Below are 19,378 nucleotides of genomic sequence, written 5' to 3'. Positions count from 1 at the left end.
GGGGCAGGGAGAGGGGGGGAGAAAAGGGGTGCTAAGGGAAGTGATTACTTTTGAATTGCTGGTCAGGCTGGTTGAGGCATTGCCTTTGTGTTGTTACGATGGTTTTGAGGTTGCGGTTTTTCGTTAATGTATGGTGTGGATGTTTTTTGGAGCTTTCAGGGTGTCTGAGTTGTTGAGTGTGAGGGGGTAGGTGGGAGGAGGTATGAGGAGGTCAGGTTGGATGGGGGTCGCCTGGGGATTTGGCTGGGGCAGTCCAAGATGGATCAGTTGGGGCTTGGTAAATAGGTTTCGTTGAGCGAGAGTGGTTGAGTGGAAGCATGTCCGGTGGCAGCATGGCAGAGGTTTCTACGGGCGACGCGGGCTCCGATTGAGGAAATCTTTTGTCATGCGTCTGGGGCGAGGGTGACGGCGTCACAACTATTGGCGGTTTTGCGCATGGCTTTGCGATGGTTGGGGAGGAATCCGGCTGGTTTTGGGACTCACTCTTTCCATATTGGGGCGGCGGCAGCGCGTCTGGGGTGGTCCTGGGATAGGATTCGGCAGATTGGGCGGTGGAAGTCTAGGTGCTGCGAGCGCTATGTGCGTAAATGAATGGGATGGGGATGAGGCATTGGTTGGCGGGGGGAGATGGGGGTACAAGAAGTTTGGTACTAATGCTTTTTTTTTTGCCGTATGTTGCATGGGTGGCCCGGGGGCCAAGACTGTTACGTGGATTGTCGGTCATTCGTTTGTGCATTAGGCCTCCAAGTATGCGGAGCAACAAGTGTACGGCCGTAACCTGGGTCTCAAAGGAAGTCATCATAAGGGGCATTGGTGGGGAAAAGGGGGTATGCGATGGGGGGGCACTGTTGCCCTGGCTCGCGAAGATGGTCTCCCAGAAAGGATGCCCAGACTTGTTAATACTGCATTTGGGAGAAAACGATCTGATTCGGCTGTCAGATTTGGCGCTCTTACAGCTGATGCAAAGAGACTTGGAGATCATGAAACAGAAAATGGTGGAGACCTGCAAAGCATGGACAGAATTTGTTCCTCGGAGAGTTTGGAGAGGGGCAGTTAAGCATGGGGCTGATGAGAAAGCCCAGGGGAAACTTAACAGAGCGATGAGGGTCTTTTGTGGGGAGAGAGACATCAAGGTGCTCATGCAGGACTGAGACTGGAAGAACGACTACTTTTCAGGGATGACGGTGTGCATCTTTCGAGACTGGGAAACGCACACTATATGATGGAGATGAGGGATGTGGTCAGCAAGTTGTGGAACTAGGCTATTTGGTGTAAGAGGAATGTCTGAGTAGGTGGTCGAAAGATGCACAGTATGGCCGGGGGGGCAGGTAACCGCCCTAAAAGGGGGTTCCCTGGTTGGGGTGGGGGAGTCACTGACTGGCGCACCCATTCCTCGGGGAGGTAAGAGTGAATGATGGGGGGGCTGGAGGCATGAGTGTAATGCCAGGTGATACAGGGGAGGATGCTAGAAGAGAAGTGAAAAAGTGGATGAAGAACTGAACGGGTCATGGATTGGAATGAGAGGTGAGTTCGGAGTGGTATGAAGGGAGTGAGTGGATGAAAAGGTTGAGGTTGGGGGTTTGTTATTGGTTATTTGATCTTATTGGTTATTTAAATGTTGTGCATCCTGGTCCTAATAAATGGCCTTTTACGCTTAACATCGGCGTGGACTGGTTATTGCGTGATGGTGGGCCCCGGGGGAAGCAAAGTCGCAGACTAGTCTTCCCCCGGGGTCTTTCGCGCAGGAGGGCCAGGCTGGGGGTCAAGGGGTGGGGTTTGGGGGTGGGGTATAAGAATGCAGGGGAGGAAGGCAACTTACTCTTCCTGCATTCTGGCACCATCGGGAGGGCTAGGTTTAGAAAAGGCAACCCGCCCACCCTACGGTTTACTATGGTTCAGGAGCTGGGTAGGCTGAGCGTGCCAGTTTAGGACAGGTTGCAGTTTTAGCGGTACTTCAGAGGGGTGGGGGAGTCACTGACAGGCGCACCCATCCCTCGGGGAGGGAAGAGTGAATGATGGGGGGGCTGGAGGCATGAGTGTAATGCCAGGTGATACAGGGGAGGATGCTAGAAGAGAAGTGAAAAAGTGGATGAAGAACTGAACGGGTCATGGATTGGAATGAGAGGTGAGTTCGGAGTGGTGTGAAGGTAGTGAGTGGATGAAAAGGTTGAGGTTGGGGGTTTGTTATTGGTTATTTGATGTTATTGGTTATTTAAATGTTGTGCAGCCTGGTCCTAATAAATGGCCTTTTACGCTTAACATCAGCGTGGACTGGTCATTGCTCGAGAGGAGAGAGTGTTGCTGGCAGCTTCTTACTGGCTGCTGCTCAGCAGGTGAAGGAGAGCCAGGCCCGATTGTGGAGGAACTCCAGGCGCCACCTAGCTTCCTGTTGCCGGGGTTCCCTTCTGGGAAAGGGTTAGACACTCACTGGGAGCTCTGGGTAAGTGACGGTGTCGCCCTGCAGCCGCTAACGGCAGCTCTTAGATGGTCGGTGCGTACGTCAACGTCACCGCTTGATGCCTGCAATGACGGTTGAGGCTGAACAAAAGACCCCAGAGGTCACATGCGTCCAGTATTGCCTTTTGTTGCTAGCAATTTTGCCCTTTCATAGGGTGGACGCCGTACACCCTGCCAAGAAGTTGGGCCCCACTGAAAAACATGGTGAATTCGTCCCAAACACCGGGACACTTTCAGCAGCGCCTGCACATTGTTATCTGCTTTCGGTCACAGCAACATGCAGGCAGAGACAGGGCTCTCTTATTTCTTACTCCTGCTGGCTCTTAACAAAGGCCGAGTCTGAGGAGTCATCAGGCCTCCTTTTGTTCGCGTCTCCTGGCTGGTGGCAGTCAGGAGCCTCACATCTAGAAGCAAATGCAGCAGTGAGGAAACAAAGGCTCATAGCTTGTTAGCACTTCACACATACGTGAGAGGCAGCTTTGCGCTTTGTTTAGTTCCCTGTTTAGGAGATATGCATGCACTGTAAGAATATCAGATGTGTTTCTTTCCCAGTATTTGCACAAAGTAAATAGCATTGATATAGCGCTTAATTTAAATATTACTATTTTGCCTTTTAAAGCACTATGGGTAGAGGAAGCTTTACGCTGACAAAAGGTAACATTAGTTTATATGAAGCTTACAAAAGTGTAAATCTTCTGCCTAAATCAGGAGGGTTTGCAAGTATACTCGAAATGTGCTCACATGTACTCATGATAGACCTGATAAACATATATGTGAGGGCTAAAGCCAGAGAACTCCGCACCTGGATCTCTGACTGCGCAGACGAGCTTGCCCGCTACGCAACCCCGAAAGAGAACACCCCAGGAAAGCCGCCTGGTTCACCACCGCTCTCTAAGAAGCCAGACGCACCTGCAGACACCTGGAGAAGAACTGAAGAAACACCAAGACAACCGAAAACCACACCACCTACAAGGATGCCATGACGGACTACCACAACCAGATCAGAGCTACCAAGAGGAACTTCATCCCCAACAAAATCCTGGCCAACTCCACCAACTCCAAGGAACTTTTCAGTGTCATTCAAGAATTCACCAGCCCACGCAGCAAAGCCACAGACATCACCCCATCCCAAGACCTCTGCGACAAGCTTGGAACCTATTTCCACCTCAAGATCAAAAACCTCTACGACAACTTCATCGACCATCCACCAGGCGCCACAGACGGCCCCCAACCCCAGGAAACACCAGCCAGCCCACCATTTCCAACTGGACACCGATCACGGCAGAAGACACCGCCTCGACCATGAAAAGCATCCACTCGGGGGCCCCCACCGACCCCTGCTCCCTCACATTTACCACAGAGCCGCGGCTGCCCTCGCATCCGAACTACAACGCACCATCAACACCACCTTCAAAACAGTCACCTTCCCAGATGACTGGAAGCATGCAGAAGTCAGACCTCTGCTCAAGAAGCCCACAGCTGACCCCACCGACCTCAAGAACAAGCGGCCCATCTCGCTCCTCCCCTTCACAGCCAAAGTTGCAGAGAAAACAGTCAACAGGAAACTGACACGATTCGTTGAAGAGAACGCTGTCCTAGACCCGTCCCAATCCCGATTCCGAAGCAACCACACCACAGAGACCTCCCAATCGCCGCCGCAGATGACATCCGCACCCTCCTGGACCAAGGCCACTCCACAGCCCTCATCCTACTCGACCTATCAGCGGCCTTCGACACCGTCTCCCGTTGCACACTAGTCGCCAGACTACACGACGCAGGCATACAAGGAACAGCCCTGGACTGGATCCGATCATTCCTCACCGGAAGAAGCCAAAGGATCAGAATCCCACCATTCCTCACCGACCCCATGAAAATCACCTGCGGAGTCCCACAGGGTTCATTCCTGAGCCCCACCCTCTTCAACATCTACATGGCCCCCCTCGCAGCCATCGTCCGACAACATGGCCTCAACATGGTATCCTACGCCGTGACATCCAGCTCATCCTCTCCCTCACCAAAGACCCCACCACTGCCAGAAAGGCATGCAAGACATCGCAGTCTGGATGACCAATAGCTGACTGAAGCTCAAAGCCGAGAAGACAGAAGTCCTCGTCCTCTGTACCACCCCTTCTGCATGGGACAGCACCTGGTGGCCGACTGCCCTTGGAAGCCCACCTACCCCATCAGACCACGCCAAGAACCTCGGCATCGTACTCAACTCATCACTCACCATGAACCGACATGTCAACGCCGTCACCTCCAGCTGCTTCAACACCCTCCGCATCCTCCGCAAGACTTTCAAGTGGATCCCCCCCTGAGTCAAGGAAGACAGTCACCCACACACTCATCACCAGCAGACTGGACTATGGAAACGCACTCTACGCCGGCATCAACAAGTCCCTACTCTGCAAACTCCAGACAATACAGAACACCACCGCCAGACTCGTCCTCGGCATCCCCCGACGCGAACACATTAGTCAACACCTATGAAGTAGCCACTGGCTCCCCGTAGAGTCACTTTCAAAATCCTCACTCACGCCTGCAAATGCCTACACAACAACAGACCCAAATACCTCAATGACAGAATCAACTTCGACGTACCCAAAAGAAACCTCCGATCTTCAAACCTCGCACTGGCTGAAACCCCGCGCATCCACAGAGCCAGCGCAGGTGGATGATCTTTTCTCACATTGCAGCCAAGACCTGGAACGAGCTACCGGCAGACATCAGATGTGCCCCCTCCCTGAACACCTTCAGGAAGACCCTCAAGACCTGGCTCTTCGGCTAAACAGATCTGCGGACCACCCCCTCAGCACCTTGAAACCCTCACGGGTGAGTAGCGTGCTTACAATTCCCTGATTGATTGATTGTAAGATTCGATGGCTTCCTGTGATGTTACGCGCCTCATGCACTGTGATGTCACATGCCGTGATGCCACCTGCATACTGAATAATTAGGTTAGTCCCCCCCACTTCTTTTTTTAGGATTTGTGCCCTGGTTCCCTCACACTACTATAATGTGTATAAATAAAACGTCTCCGCTCTCCGGCCTCCCGTTGAGTTGAAAAAATGCAGTTTTAATCGGGGTGCTCTGAGTCTCTTGGACAACTGGATGCCGATGCCACTTCACTTGCTGCACAGTTGGTAGTTCTTCCCTGCCACGAGGAGGGGCGTCAGGTTTAGCCATCTACGCGTGGTTCTCTGCATTTTCTCCCCTGTCCATCATGCACATGAGATATCGTTAAACAATCAGTTCCCAGATAAGTTGAAAGTGGAGGGCGCAATAATGACGGGTGAATGTTTCTGTGGAGGGCCCGTAAGGTTGTTTTGTAGAGTTTATTTTAGTTTCTCCGATTACACCCGTGAGTAAGTAACCTTCCCCAGCAAGCTACGTGCATTGGTGCCGAGATAGGCAACCCTCCCCATGCATGATGAACATAGCATTCACTGCAATAAATAATCACACAAAACCAGTTTGTTGGAAAAGAGTGTGCAGGTTTAATTAATACAAGAAGTATGCCAACGTGGTGGGTTAACTTGTGGGCGATCCCAGGCCAAGCAATGGTGACTGACCTAAGATGCCCTGCCCGCCCGATGAGCCAAACTGCACCTTGGCCAACCCAATATGTGCTACCATATACCTGGGGGCTTTTGCCCAGTTATTTACCGTGGACCCCCAGTCCATAACCTTACTCAAGCCTTTTTAGTGGCGTAGCGTTGCAAGGCAAGGCCCCAGTTGCTCAGGCTTACAACCACCTGAAGGACTAGCGGGCGCCAACGTTTTCATCCAGGATCCTGCCGTAAACACTCCTGGGGTTTGGCATAGGGCACCTCTGTTGTACTCCTGAAGAGGGTACCCCTGGGTACCCCTATGTACCAATCAGCCTCCGGATCGCCCTGAAACTCCGCCTGCAACAGAAATTAACATGTTCCCCACCTAGCCGCACCCTCCAGCCATAACGCCGGGTATGCGTTAGGGAGGAAGACTGCGTGGCTAGGGGGGACAAAGAGTAACACCAATGGGCGAGGGCACCTCACCCCGACCCTCTGTGTTTCAGAAGGGACCTGGCCTCTGTGCTGTACTTGGGGGGGGGAGGGAAGCTTGACGGTACTCCCGGGGTCACCATGACTATTGTGTGATGTGCTGAATGTGGCAGTAAGGTGGCCGCCCTTTTATGTGGGCACACTGCATGTGCCCCGGCAGCCTCATTTTGTTCCAATCATCCTCTTTAAGTCAGTGTCACGCATACACAGGCACTTTTTATCCCGGGCATGACGCACTTCAGGGTATGCTTAGGCTCTGCCTCTTGGGGAGATAGATACATGACTAATGAGCACATTGCCTGCTGCAAATGAGGATCTTTATCCCAAACCTGGCTCACCCTGTCTTGGACAATACGGAGGTTCTGGGAAAACCACGTCACCATGAATCTTTGGATCCTCCCGTCTGACAACATCGGAGAGTTTCATAACAAGCAGGCGCAATATAAAGCAACAGGATTCACCTTGCAGTGTTGAGATCTTCAAGTAATAACTATAAAAAGAGTGTAATAAGAGTAATATGTAAAGGGGTGTAGTAGTGGTGGGGTCATTTTCCTACAGCAGGCAATTTGTAATCCATCTTCCTCCCTCAGGAAAGAAGTAAAACAATTCCTATCCAGCAAATTCCTCTCACTGAGTTCTCGGCCACGCTCCAACCCTGCCCTCCGTCTATCCACTGCCTCCCGTCCCTCCATGACTTGGCTGAGTCCTGGACCTTTGTTTCACCTCACCTGCTCGTTCATCTGCGCATCACGACTTCTGAGAAAACTGGTTATAGTCTCGCCACCATGCATCCCCATTCCATAGCTACCTCAATACTCTAATGTGCACTGTTGGTCGGACTCTTTGATTCATTGCTGACTTGGATGGCTACTTACACTTTTATGCAACTCTGGTATTACTCTGTTTACATATCCCTCTATCTATTGTATACTATATTCTCTCTATGTACCTTATATTGTTCCTACTATGTGAAGCACCAAGTTGCCTTGAACGTCAGTGCTAAGATGCCATGCTCCCTCACCAACTCGGATGTTTCTATACATATATATATATATATATATATATATATACTCTCCCCACCCTGACCACTCCCTAACATATTTACCTCAGAACTTTCTGCGCTGATTTTTCCTACTGTCTTTCGGAATCTTCCTTTTAACAATTGTTGCTGTGTATCTTTATTGACACATTCTGTAACCCCGGTGTGTGCTATCTTGTTCCATATACCACTGTACATAGTTTGCTTTTTTCTTCCTCTTACCATATATGTCTCTATGTGCTTTCTGTACGTACTATTGTTGCGCTCACTCTGTAAAGTGCTCTGATAAGTTCGTGTCAAGTTTGCTCTATATAAAACTCACAAAATAAATAAAAAATAATTACTGGAGCCTAAAGAAGCACTTCAGCTTGTGTCTAGTTGAGTTATTTTCCAGTTGCTGTAGTGGGCGGGCACCCTCAGCAACTTTGAGAACAGTACACTGGAGTAAATACCACAATACTCTACTTGTAGTCAGTTACCTAATCCAGATGGCAAGCAGTCTGGAAAGAGCATGCCCCATTCCTAAAGACAACCCGTTTTTTAGATCTGAAAACAAGGTTATAACTAAGCAATAGGACAAGCTGGAGACTGGGGCAGGGGTGGGTTGCTCTGAAGGAGAAAGCAGAACACAAGAGAGAGCAAGAAAACACATATACTCTGATGGAGTGCCTAAAGAAAAAGAAACCTAGTACTTACCTAAATGGGAGCAGTGGAAGGGCACAAGTCAGCCTGGAAATAGGACCGTAAAGAGGCTGTGCTCCAGAAGGACAAAGACAAGATAGTTAAGGTAAGCCATCAAATAAGAAGCAAACAAATGAGCGAGACAATGAAGCCAACCAATGGGAAGCAATGGATGGACTGTAAGATCTTGGTAAGCCCACAATAGAGTTTCTCAACCAAGGATCTCGGCTGTCTGGTAGACTCGACCTGAAAATGGACAACAACATTGTTTGCATCATGTTTCACTTTGGGACAGTCCGTAAGCAGGGACTTGGGGGCATATTATGAAGGGAATTATCGCCGCTTTAGCGGCACTTTTTTCCGATAAAGCGGCGATAATTTTATCGCCCTATTAGCAAGCCTGCGCTAACATGCGTTAGCGCAAGCTTTCCGGTGTTAGCTGCCGGTTTTTTCATCGCCTTGCATGTCAGCGATATGTATCGCTATTGACATGCAAGGTAGGCGTTACTTACCTAAATTTCATTGTAAAAATCGCTAACAGCACTTCGCTGTAATATCAAAGATATCGCACGATCCAATAATTTGCGCTAACCTCCGATGTACGCAGGTTTTTAACACCTGCTAAAAACCTGACTAAAGCCAGATCCCCATCAGAAGACCCACAGACATTAAAGAGGTAGGGGCATATTAACAAGTAAGGGCAATAATTATCGCCCGTGCCAAGTATCTCTTTGATGTCTGTGCGCCATCGCTGCCGATGGCAAGCTATCGCCTGAAAACCTATCTCCTCTTAGCGGGAGTTATCGCGCCCTTTCCCTGACACTATCGCCTCTCACAGACGTGTTGATAATATGTCGGTAAGAGGCCGAAAATTATCTGGGAAAGGAGGCGATAACAAAACTCCCAATACTTGGCACGGGCAATAATTATCGACCTTATTTGCTAATATGCCCCTTGGTGTCACTGAGGGAACGCAGTTCCCAAACCTGCCCCATTTAAAGTGGCGTTTGAGTGAAGTGTGTCGAATGGCCTATTTTACAACCCGTTTTCAAACTATTTTGGTGACGAAAGTATCGTCATTTTAGAGGAGCAGGCTTCAGATGGTCAATAAATATCAGTATTTCTGCCAACCGACCAGAATGTGCTCTTATTCATATGCATGAGTAATCACATTTACTTCCTAGAGGGATGTATATGTGATCAAATCTGAGATAGTAATCAAATAAAAATAGAATATATTTTCCTTTCTTAATCCTTTATAACTCTTAACATTTGTGTCAGTGCATCTGAGAATAACATGAAAAGAATTGTGTAAATTTCTGGCTCCTTCCACTCTACTATATAGGGACACGCGTCGGACAATGTATTCATCCTTTTGACTTCACAAGGTAAAGGATGATGAGCAGAGTAGGGGAATGTAGTCACGTGGTCTAGAGTCCCAGTTGAAGACTTTAGCAACATGAGGCCTGCTTCTGAATCCTAGTTTGTCCACTTGATCACTTTGGGATCTTGGGCAAATTGCTTTGTTTCATCTACTCGGTGTGACTGCATAAGATTAAGTTGGACTGCTGTGCAAGGCAATTGGTTGAGTAGTCTGTTAACCAGCAGGCTCAAGAACAGGTGCAGGCAGGAAGCTAATTCGACGTACTGCTGATTGGTTTGTAATTGGCTTTATACAATAATGGTCTGATTTGCCAGGTCTGATGAGTGCTTTTGAATTTTCATATTGTATGAGAGTAACAAGGAGACAACATTGTTTATTTTTTTCTCTCAGACAAGAGTACATCAGAATTAATGTGATCTATATTCAGACATTTTCCAAGAAGCATTAATCATTTATGCTTACACAGGCACTGCTGCTGCAAAAATGATTTGCATAGCACGAAATTAAGAAGTGGTGTCAAGATTGGACATTATGTTTTTGAGATTTCCAACTGTCGGACTGTGGGAGCGCGGGTTTGATATACAGGCGAGGAGGCTGTATGTATTTGCCAAATGACCAACTTTTATTGCTATTCTCCAGTAAGTTATTTGATGTGCTAGCAATTCCCTCGGAGTCTCTTCCGAGAGCTGCCTCTGGTAGATCCAAGTGGGATGCTGACTCTTGGGAAGTGGTCTCTTTTTCCTCTTCCTCTCGATGGTCGTCCCGGAGGTTCATAGGAGAAAAAGAGAACGAGCCGTCAGTCATGGGGTTAACATTCTATGGCACGTTTTTAGGTAACCGTCACCACACCATGTCGTGCACGAGTCTTTTCTTTCAGAAATAGTGATGGGAGGGATGAAAAGAAAAAGAGCGTACCGAACCGAACTGTGACCCTATTCTTATTTTCAATGGGGTCTATTACCACCTTTCCTTGCTGAGGCAGTTTGGGTTATACGTAATCCTGCTGGCACATTTATACAGGTATCGGAGTCACTGTGTGTCTTTATAATCTAGGGTGTGTTCCCGTAGGCTTTCCCCAGGGTAAAACTGGTCGATACCAAGGGTTGAGTTCGTGATCCCATCTCCCCCCCCTTCTCAATAACCTCTATCAGCCCCTGGTCACTCCCCTTCTTTCTCCCGACCCAACCCCGGTACCCTTGGGACGGTTAAACTCACCGGCTCCGCCGCAACTGTCCAGAGTTGCGGCCGCTCCCCAGCCTCCTCCGATGGACACCACCACTCCTCGCACCACTGCTCCTCCGTCTCTGCGTCGCCGCCGTCTTCTCCTTCCGCGTCTTGGTTCTCGGTCTGCGTCCCGGGTCCTTCGCCTCTCGCCTGCTCGTCCTCTCTAATTCCGTCTTCTCTCTTCCTGTTTTCCGTTTTTTCTCTTCCGCCTCCGGGTTCTCTCCTCCTTTCATTGGGTCTATGCTTGGCCTTCCGGGGTCAACCCCGCCCATCTCCGGAATTTCCTTTGCCTCTGTCTGTAAATAGATAGGGGATGAGTATGGGTATTGTAGTTTCTGACAGTCCGGTTCCTCCGTGATATAATGAGATCCCCGTAATCCTTGATATGAGCCCTCCCTTGGCGTGATGACCGGGAGTGCACCCTGCGTTTTCTAACACGGACTAAGTGACATCACAGAAGCCACGCTGACCGCTTTACAACACACTGCTAACTTGCGGCATGTGTTTGTTTAGGTCTCGCCTATGCAGCACGCATGCGCTGCTTAGGAAAGACCTTTAGCAATCTGCACAGCTTTGCGGGCAGCAACGTGCACGTGTTGCATTGCTTCCAATGGCAACGCGTGCACGTCTGACGATTCCCATGCGGGAGCGAGCAACGGTGCCATATGTTTGCAATTATGCTCGATCCCGCAAGGGAATCTGGTGCAGGCCCCCTCCTCTCTCCCTGCTGCCGTGTGAGGCGCGTGCGCTTGTTATTTCCGTGCCTCTATTCACCTATGCACACATTTAAAGCGTAAAAAACTCTTAACACGCTCCGTCCTGTGCGCCACTCAGATAATTTAGCTTTCTTCCAAGCTGTGCCCCAAAGAGGTCATAATAACTTTGAACGTCGTTTGGGAGAATAGCGTATCAGATTAGACGCTAGGGACGTAAGGTCACGCTGGAAGGGGAAAGGTGATCTGCTATTCATTCAAATTCCATAACACAGGTACTGTTTTTAGACCCACACAGGCTCCTTCTGGATATCCTGTCACGGAGAAGAGGAAGTAACTTCTCCCCTCTTTCAGGGAGATCTGAAGGGCGTCCGGTGGAATATTGAAGGCATTGCAGAAATTTAATTTTAAATTTGGAGAACGTGAAGTAAGTCACAGCGGGAGCTAAGGGAATCACAGCAGGGGACCCTGTGTGGTAGCTAGTGGTAGTTGTGTGTGATTTAAAAATAGAATGGGACAGTTAATTCTGAGCGCCTCTGCACAACGACGTCAAATAATCTCAACTGGTATTATTCAAAATAGGCAATTAAAGTGCATGTACGAGACATTACAGTTGAGATAAGGAAGACTCTCAGACAGAAAATTTAGAAAAAAGCAACTTGTATTAGATCAATTTAATACAAAAGGACAACATAAATAAACAGAATATGGAACAGTTGTAACAGCACTGTACGCAAAGTCAATGTAGCATAGGGACAACCCAAAATTGTACTTGGTGCTTAAAAGTGTACGTGACACGGAGACGGCGACGCAAGTGACAAAGTGAGATCAGCAGGGGACAGCGCAAAGTGAAGCGAAAGTGATTGGTTGAACAATAAACACAAAGGTTCTGAACTCAATTTTATGCAATAAAAATGATTATGTATTTATTCCAAGAACCATAAGGCCATCAGTTGAGCTGAAAGGTCAGTGCTGTTACAACTGGCGGCGCGTGCTGGAGATGGACATGCAGGGGTCCATGCTGACGCGGGGGATGTTGGTAGTCACCAGCACCGTCTCATCCTTTGGGTCCGGGGTGGGGGGTTGTCCGTTGCCTCCTGCCACTTTGTGTGGGGGCATGGGCTCGTATTGGGCATTGGCTGAGTTCTCGGCCATCTCCATAGCCGACTGCTTCTTGTGGCTGCCCCGTCTGGAGGACAGTGTCCGGGACAGGCTCCAACGCCGGCGTTCCGGAGAGAGGGACATGGGGTGCTCGAAGCCCGGGCTCCTTCCCAAGGTGCTCCTGCTCTGACATCTGGATCGGAAGGCAGGGGTGCCTCGGTGCTTGGGTTCCTCAGTGCCTGCCCCAGGGTGCTCCCTCCTTGGAAGTTCGTAGCCCCGTCCCTGGCAGCTCCAGTCTGCCCTTCGGTGGTAGGGTTTGCGGTGCGCTCCGGGCACTCAGTGCCGAAGCAGAAGGGGGAGGGGGGGAGGGGAATGGCATCAAATACCGACCCGTTTTGGGCCTGGGCACCCCTCAGAACTTGCTTTCAAACCCGGGCATGGCACAGAGGGAGTCCTGAAGAGGAAGATCCCTGCTCCTCCTCCTGCGCACACCAGCTGGGAGGGACCTTTCCACATGCACTGCCCAACTTCAGCCGCAGGTCCCCTCTCTGCCTCCCATCTAGAGACTACACCTAGGGGTCTTTCGCTCCCCTACTGAGAGTGAAATTACTTCTCCCTCCCTCACTCCACCCTCCTTAGTCCCCCCAGCCCCCGCTGAGACTAAAGCCCCAGATTGTTCACTTCCTGCAGTGAATGCACACCACGAGACGGGGCTCAGCTGCTGGGGTTTCCGTGTGAGGGTCCAGGCACTCCTTGCCTCTGCTACTCACACTAACGATCTCGGTAAATTTACATCCGCAGTGCCCCCTGTTTACATTCCCGCCTTCCCTTGTCAGCCTTCCCAAACTGATACAAAGTTTTCCCGGTCTCTGTAGCACATCACAGTTTTTTAATTTCAAGGGGGAAACTACTCAAAGTTCCTGAAAGTAAACAAAACAGTCAATCTTCCTTTGTAGATTAACAAGGAACAACCAAGGCGTGAGTGAACTGTGCTTCTCCGCGGTCCTAAAACCCGTATGATTTATAAAGTTATCCGCTCCAACCCCTCGTGGAAGCTGCTGGGCTGTAGACATGACGAGCTGTAAAACAACGACAGCCCCTGTTCTGCGCGGGAGCTAATCCGTGTCCCAGCAGGGCAGTTTCACTTCACAGTCCAGCACATGTAATTCGCGGCTCCCGGTGAAAGACAGCACAGCAGCAGTACGCTCTAATAACTACCAGGTTTTAAGTTTGCTGATGTGTTACATTTCAATGTTTTCAGTGTGCGTATGTGTGACATGTATGACATTTCAAGTGATACTTTATAGCATGGAGAACAAAGTAGTTAACTCCATAAAATGTGCTTTATTTCTAAAGTCACTTGTTTTGTGAAATGCAATGAATGCTCTGGCAACGGCCTTGAAACAAATGCAGTACCTTTGTGACTTTGCCCAGTGTTGCTGGAGAGCTATAGAAGACCAGCCATCTAATTTGAATATGAGCAAAGGAGAAACCAACTTGCAAGTGTCTGCATGGATTACACACAGGCTTTGACTCAACACCACACAATCACTCTGAAATGGGATGTTTGGGCTTTATGTACAAATCTATGACTTTAGGAAGGGGTGGCGCCCTACAGGAAAAACAAAATTATATCATGTTATTATAATTTTATTTTTCAGTACTTTTCAGTAGGGGCGGGGTGGGCTGGACTGCAAACAGAGCAGGGGGAGGAGTGGCATGCACTTCCTAAGTGTGCATGCCGGTTTGGTCGGGCGTCTTGGGCATGCCAAGACATCATGCACTCCTGGCATGTTCTCCACTGGGCTGTGTTGCTCAGCCTGTGTGGAGAACGTGCTCAGGCTCCCAGTCCCTATCAGAGCGCCGAACCGCGGCGCTCAGACCAATTACAGCGCTATCAACAGCGTCATCATTGGCTCAGGGAGTCTGGAAGCCTGGGTGCTTCCAGTTGCTGTTTCCTGCCCCTGTAGTCCTTTAAGCAGGCGAAGAGGACGAGAGGCAGCAGCAGGCAGGCAGGTAAGTGATTTAAAAAAAAATGTTTTGTCATTCCCTCATTCATTGGAGTGTCAGCTGATTGTTTGGGATCTCTGACAAACTCTTTGAAGCATCAGTGATTTGCACACCAATTAAAAATAAAAATGAGGTTCAGCAGGTTCATTGCGGGCACTGACAGGCTCTTTGAGGCATCGGTGACTCGCACGCCAATTAAAAACAAGCATTAGCATAGTCAATAGGTCTCGCTTTTGGGACATTATAAGTATTTAGTTATGTAGCACAATACCCTTGGTGCAACAACATTAACTGTTGCATGGTTAAACACTTATAAGGTCCCAAAGGCAAGACATATTAGCTATGCCAATGCTTGTGCTTCTGTGTCAGCTGCTGTTTGGAAAATCACTACCAATCAGCCTTTTAGATTATTTAACACCAATTTTACCAATCAGAAAATCACTAATACTTGGGTAGTCTAATAACAACTGTTCTTTATTGGCTTTAATTGCTCAATAAACCAGGAGAAGTGTTGGATTACAACAAAATAGATTTATGGAGGTTCACAAATACGAAGTGATTAGAATTCATTGAGAATTGACTATTATAGTTAGCCTCTGTCTAGGTCCCTTAATTAAACCCCCCGTTGTATGGAACGGTATGTATATTATCGCCATTAGCATCAGAATCACAAATCGACAACCACAGTGCTCCTTCGACGTAGACTCCTTTCTGACTCCACTGACAAAAATACATCTTGGCGGACTGTGCAACTAAAATGTTACGACAGCTGTGAACTCGCTCTGTATTCTGATGATGATTTTCAAATAACTGGGGCCGATTCCGACCCGGGTTGGAAGGGCACCGAACATGATCCGGCCGGAAAAACTATGAGTACGGCTCGCAAATCGTCCGGGTGGTTGCCTTTGGGGGTCCGTGTCGGACCCCCTGTCACCCAAGACCTACGACTCGGACACAGGGGGAGACCCATGGGTCTCCCCAAGACAGGCATGTGCGGTGCAGATGGCACCGACGTGTACCCACTGTAGGGGGTGCAGTTGTCCGCGACGTACCCATTCAGTCAATGGGAGTCCATGTACGCGTCGTCAGACCGGCTCCCATTGACTTCTATGGGAGTCCGACCCAACCGAGTCCGGCAGCATACGGCCGCATCGTATTTGCTCGGTCGGACTGCAGGACTCCGGCTCGGTCGGAAAACACTCCGGATCCAGCTCGGTCGGAGTGCTTTCTGACCCGGATCGGAATTGACCCCACTGTAGTTTAATACCCAGCAAAACCATGAGCAAGCTGGCATTTGTAGTGCTGCTTTCCTCTTATAAGTATGGGCCCCCAAGTTCCAGCATACTCGGTGTATTGCTTGACAAACCAGCTTTTCTCTTTTTATCTCTTACCCTATTTTTCATTCTGTCTGCCTCCCTTCCTTGTCTCTTTCACGTAAATGCTAGCAGACTTGATTCAGACGGTAGACTCATGATTTGTTAAGCTAAAAGTGGCTTTATTTTAGCTCTCTCCTGCTTAAAATTGCATCTGCTTCAATATAGTTTTGATGGAGAAAATGCATTCTCCGATTTTTTGTTGTTTTTTTGGGGGGAGGGGGTTCCAAAATTGCCCACGTAACACTTTTAAAAAGTTGGCAAGTATGCTTTTAGCCTATCCTGTTGTCTCTGTTTTCATCCCCTTCATATTAATTGTACAGACCGTATAAGCTGTTCCCTGTCACAGGATGGGTTTTCAGGCCTCTGCATCCTGCTCATAGGAGTTTAAGGATATGATGTATTTATCGGACACCTACTAGTACTTTTTGTGTATGATTTGTAACACGGTTCTTGCGAAAGTTGGAGGAGAAAGCAACATTCAGAGGACTCTGTCCTGAGTGATGTAATATGTGAGGTCATAAGCAGTGCATTGTGGGGGCGTAAGTTATGGTTGGCTTGTTTTTTTACGAGGGACATCTTAGCCTAATTATAATGTCCCTGTAATCTTTGGCTTTCTTAAAGTGAATTTCAGTTTTTTGTTTAAATAGTTGCATTTGCGGAGTGGTGGAGAAAGGGGGCAGGGCCTCCAACTAGCTCTAAGGAATCACTTTGTAGGGGATGTACTGGAGGTAAGAGGAGAGGTTCTTGTCCTCCAAGGTCCCTCAGCATCCAAGAGAACTTAATCCACCAACCAGTAGTGCGCCAGGAGGCATGTTTGCAGAGTGGTCAAAAAAGGGGGAGTGGGCTCCAAAGGCCTCTCAGCAAACCCACTGTGTGGCACTTACTGGAGGTAACTGGAGGGATAGTTGGCACCCAAGGACCCTCTGCAGCCAAGGGGACTTCAGCCCCCCCACCAACCAGTTGTGCGTCATGAGGCGTGTTTGTAGAGTTCGAAAAGTGGTGGTGAAAGGGGGGCAGGGCCTCTGGCGACTTGCCTGTCTTTTTGCTAGGGGAGGGGGCTGAGTGGCCCCCCTTCCTGGGCCAATTTCATCTCCGGGATTCCCATCCAACAAGGCCAGGCCTTTTTCAAATGGGGGCCACCCTGGGCTGTTTTTTGTTGCCCAGCACTTTTTTTCTTTTAATTTTAGAAAAATTAAAGGGAGGTGGCCGCAGATCATGCACAAATAGTTTTTAAAGGTTGTTTTGGGCCCTGCACCCTCCTCCTTGCTTTTCTTTCTTTTTAACTGTTTTTTCTGGATCACAAGCAGAGTCCCAGGATGGCTGCCAACACTCCTGATTTAAAGTCTTGGCAGCCTATTGGATCTCAGCACAAGATTGGAAGGGGTTGCGGATCCTCCCTGTCCCTATATATACAATTTGAAATTTTTATTACTTCGCAAATAATGAACGTATTTACACCAAATCACAAAAAGGCACTTCCCTGAACCAACAGCTTCCTTTCTGCCAAATTTGGTGTAACTCCGTTCACCAGTTCAGGATGTAGCAGTGTCTAAAGTTCCCTCAGGAAAAGAGCATGGAAAAACGTGTTTTGGGACCCCCCCCCCCCCTTTTTTCTTGGTCCCCGCTTGACGGATCACCAATAAACTTTCAATACAGCAGCTGAAGTGAGAGGTTAACTAGGTTTGAACATTTTGGTGCCGATCACAATCCGGTAAAAACCGGGTACGAACCGTCGGACGGAGCATATTCTCCGTCCGACGCGTACCCGGTCGTCAAAATATACAAACATGGAATTACGATTCGCACGGGTACACCATTACCGTACGAATCGTAAAAAAGACCGACCGAACAAAAAACACCTACCAATGCGATCCGGGAAAGCGCCGACCTGACGTCGGGACGCACGCAGCCAGCCATTCACGACCCAGGAATCACGATTCGCACCGACGTCACCCCGCACGGTGAATATTTTGCGGCAGCCAAAAACTGCCGGGAAATCAGGACGACGCGAACAAGGACCACCAGTACGCGACGGACAGACGGCGACGCGAACAAGGAGGACCAGTACGTGACGGACACACAGGACGACGCCACCAAGGAGGACCCGTACGCGACAGGACGACGCGATCAAGGAGGACCCGTACGCGACAGGACGACGCGAGCAAGGAGTACCAGTACGCGACGGACAGACATGGACCCGAACCTACGAGTCATCCCTGCCCTCATAGCAGTCCACCTCCTCTACAGGTTACGACGCAGACGCCGCAGAAGGTCAGAATAACTAAGGGAGGGGGGAAAGTGGGGTGGGGTGGGGGTGGCACGACCAGGGCAGGCCACAAAACAACCACATGAGTGACACACTACACATGGCCTGGACATACCTGACTCCCATGCCCTGGTCACCACGAGGGGGTGGGGGCGTGTCCTGATAATCCAGCGACCGCCACAACGGAAGTCCGTCACCACGCGAACCGGCAACACAACCAGACAGGTACGTCCCGTACCCACGCCTGAAGAGCGTGGGTACGAGTCGGACCACGCCCACACACGTCACCCCAACAATGGCGGGACGGATCGCACCCACGTGGCAAAGGCCTGGGTACGGGCCGCACAAACATCACATAGCGTGGGGACGGATATGTACGGACCCTACCCCCACCCCGTATGCAAGGAGCGTACCCCCCAGCCCAACAGTGCAAGTACGACCCGTACCCCCACCCGCGGACGTACGGAGCGTACCCCCAGCCCAACAGTGTAAGTACGACCCGTACCCCCACCCGCGGACGTACGGAGCGTACCCCCAGCCCAACAGTGTAAGTACGACCCGTACCCCCACCCGCGGACGTACGGAGCGTACCCCCAGCCCAACAGTGTAAGTACGACCCGTACCCCCACCCGCGGACGTACGGAGCGTACCCCCAGCCCAACAGTGTAAGTACGACCCGTACCCCCACCCGCGGACGCACGGAGCGTACCCCCAGCCCAACAGTGTAAGTACGACCCGTACCCCCACCCGCGGACGTACGGAGCGTACCCCCAGCCCAACAGTGTAAGTACGACCCGTACCCCCACCCGCGAATGCAAGGAGCGTACCCCCCTGCCCAACAGTGTAAGTACGACCCGTACCCCCACCCGCGTATGCATGGAGCGTACCCCCCATGCCAACAGTGTAAGTACGACTCGAACCCCCACCCACGAATGCAAGGAGCGTACCCCCCTGCCCAACAGTGTAAGTACGACCCGTACACACACCCGCGGACGTACGGAGCGTACCCCCACCACACCAGTGTCAGTAGACTCGTACCCTCACCTCTAATGCAGTGTGCGTAACCCCACCGTGTATGTGCCAA

This window comes from Triturus cristatus, chromosome 7, assembly GCF_964204655.1.
Source record: "Triturus cristatus chromosome 7, aTriCri1.1, whole genome shotgun sequence".
NCBI lineage: Eukaryota > Metazoa > Chordata > Amphibia > Caudata > Salamandridae > Triturus > Triturus cristatus.
Note: the sequence above shows the minus strand (reverse complement) of the source record.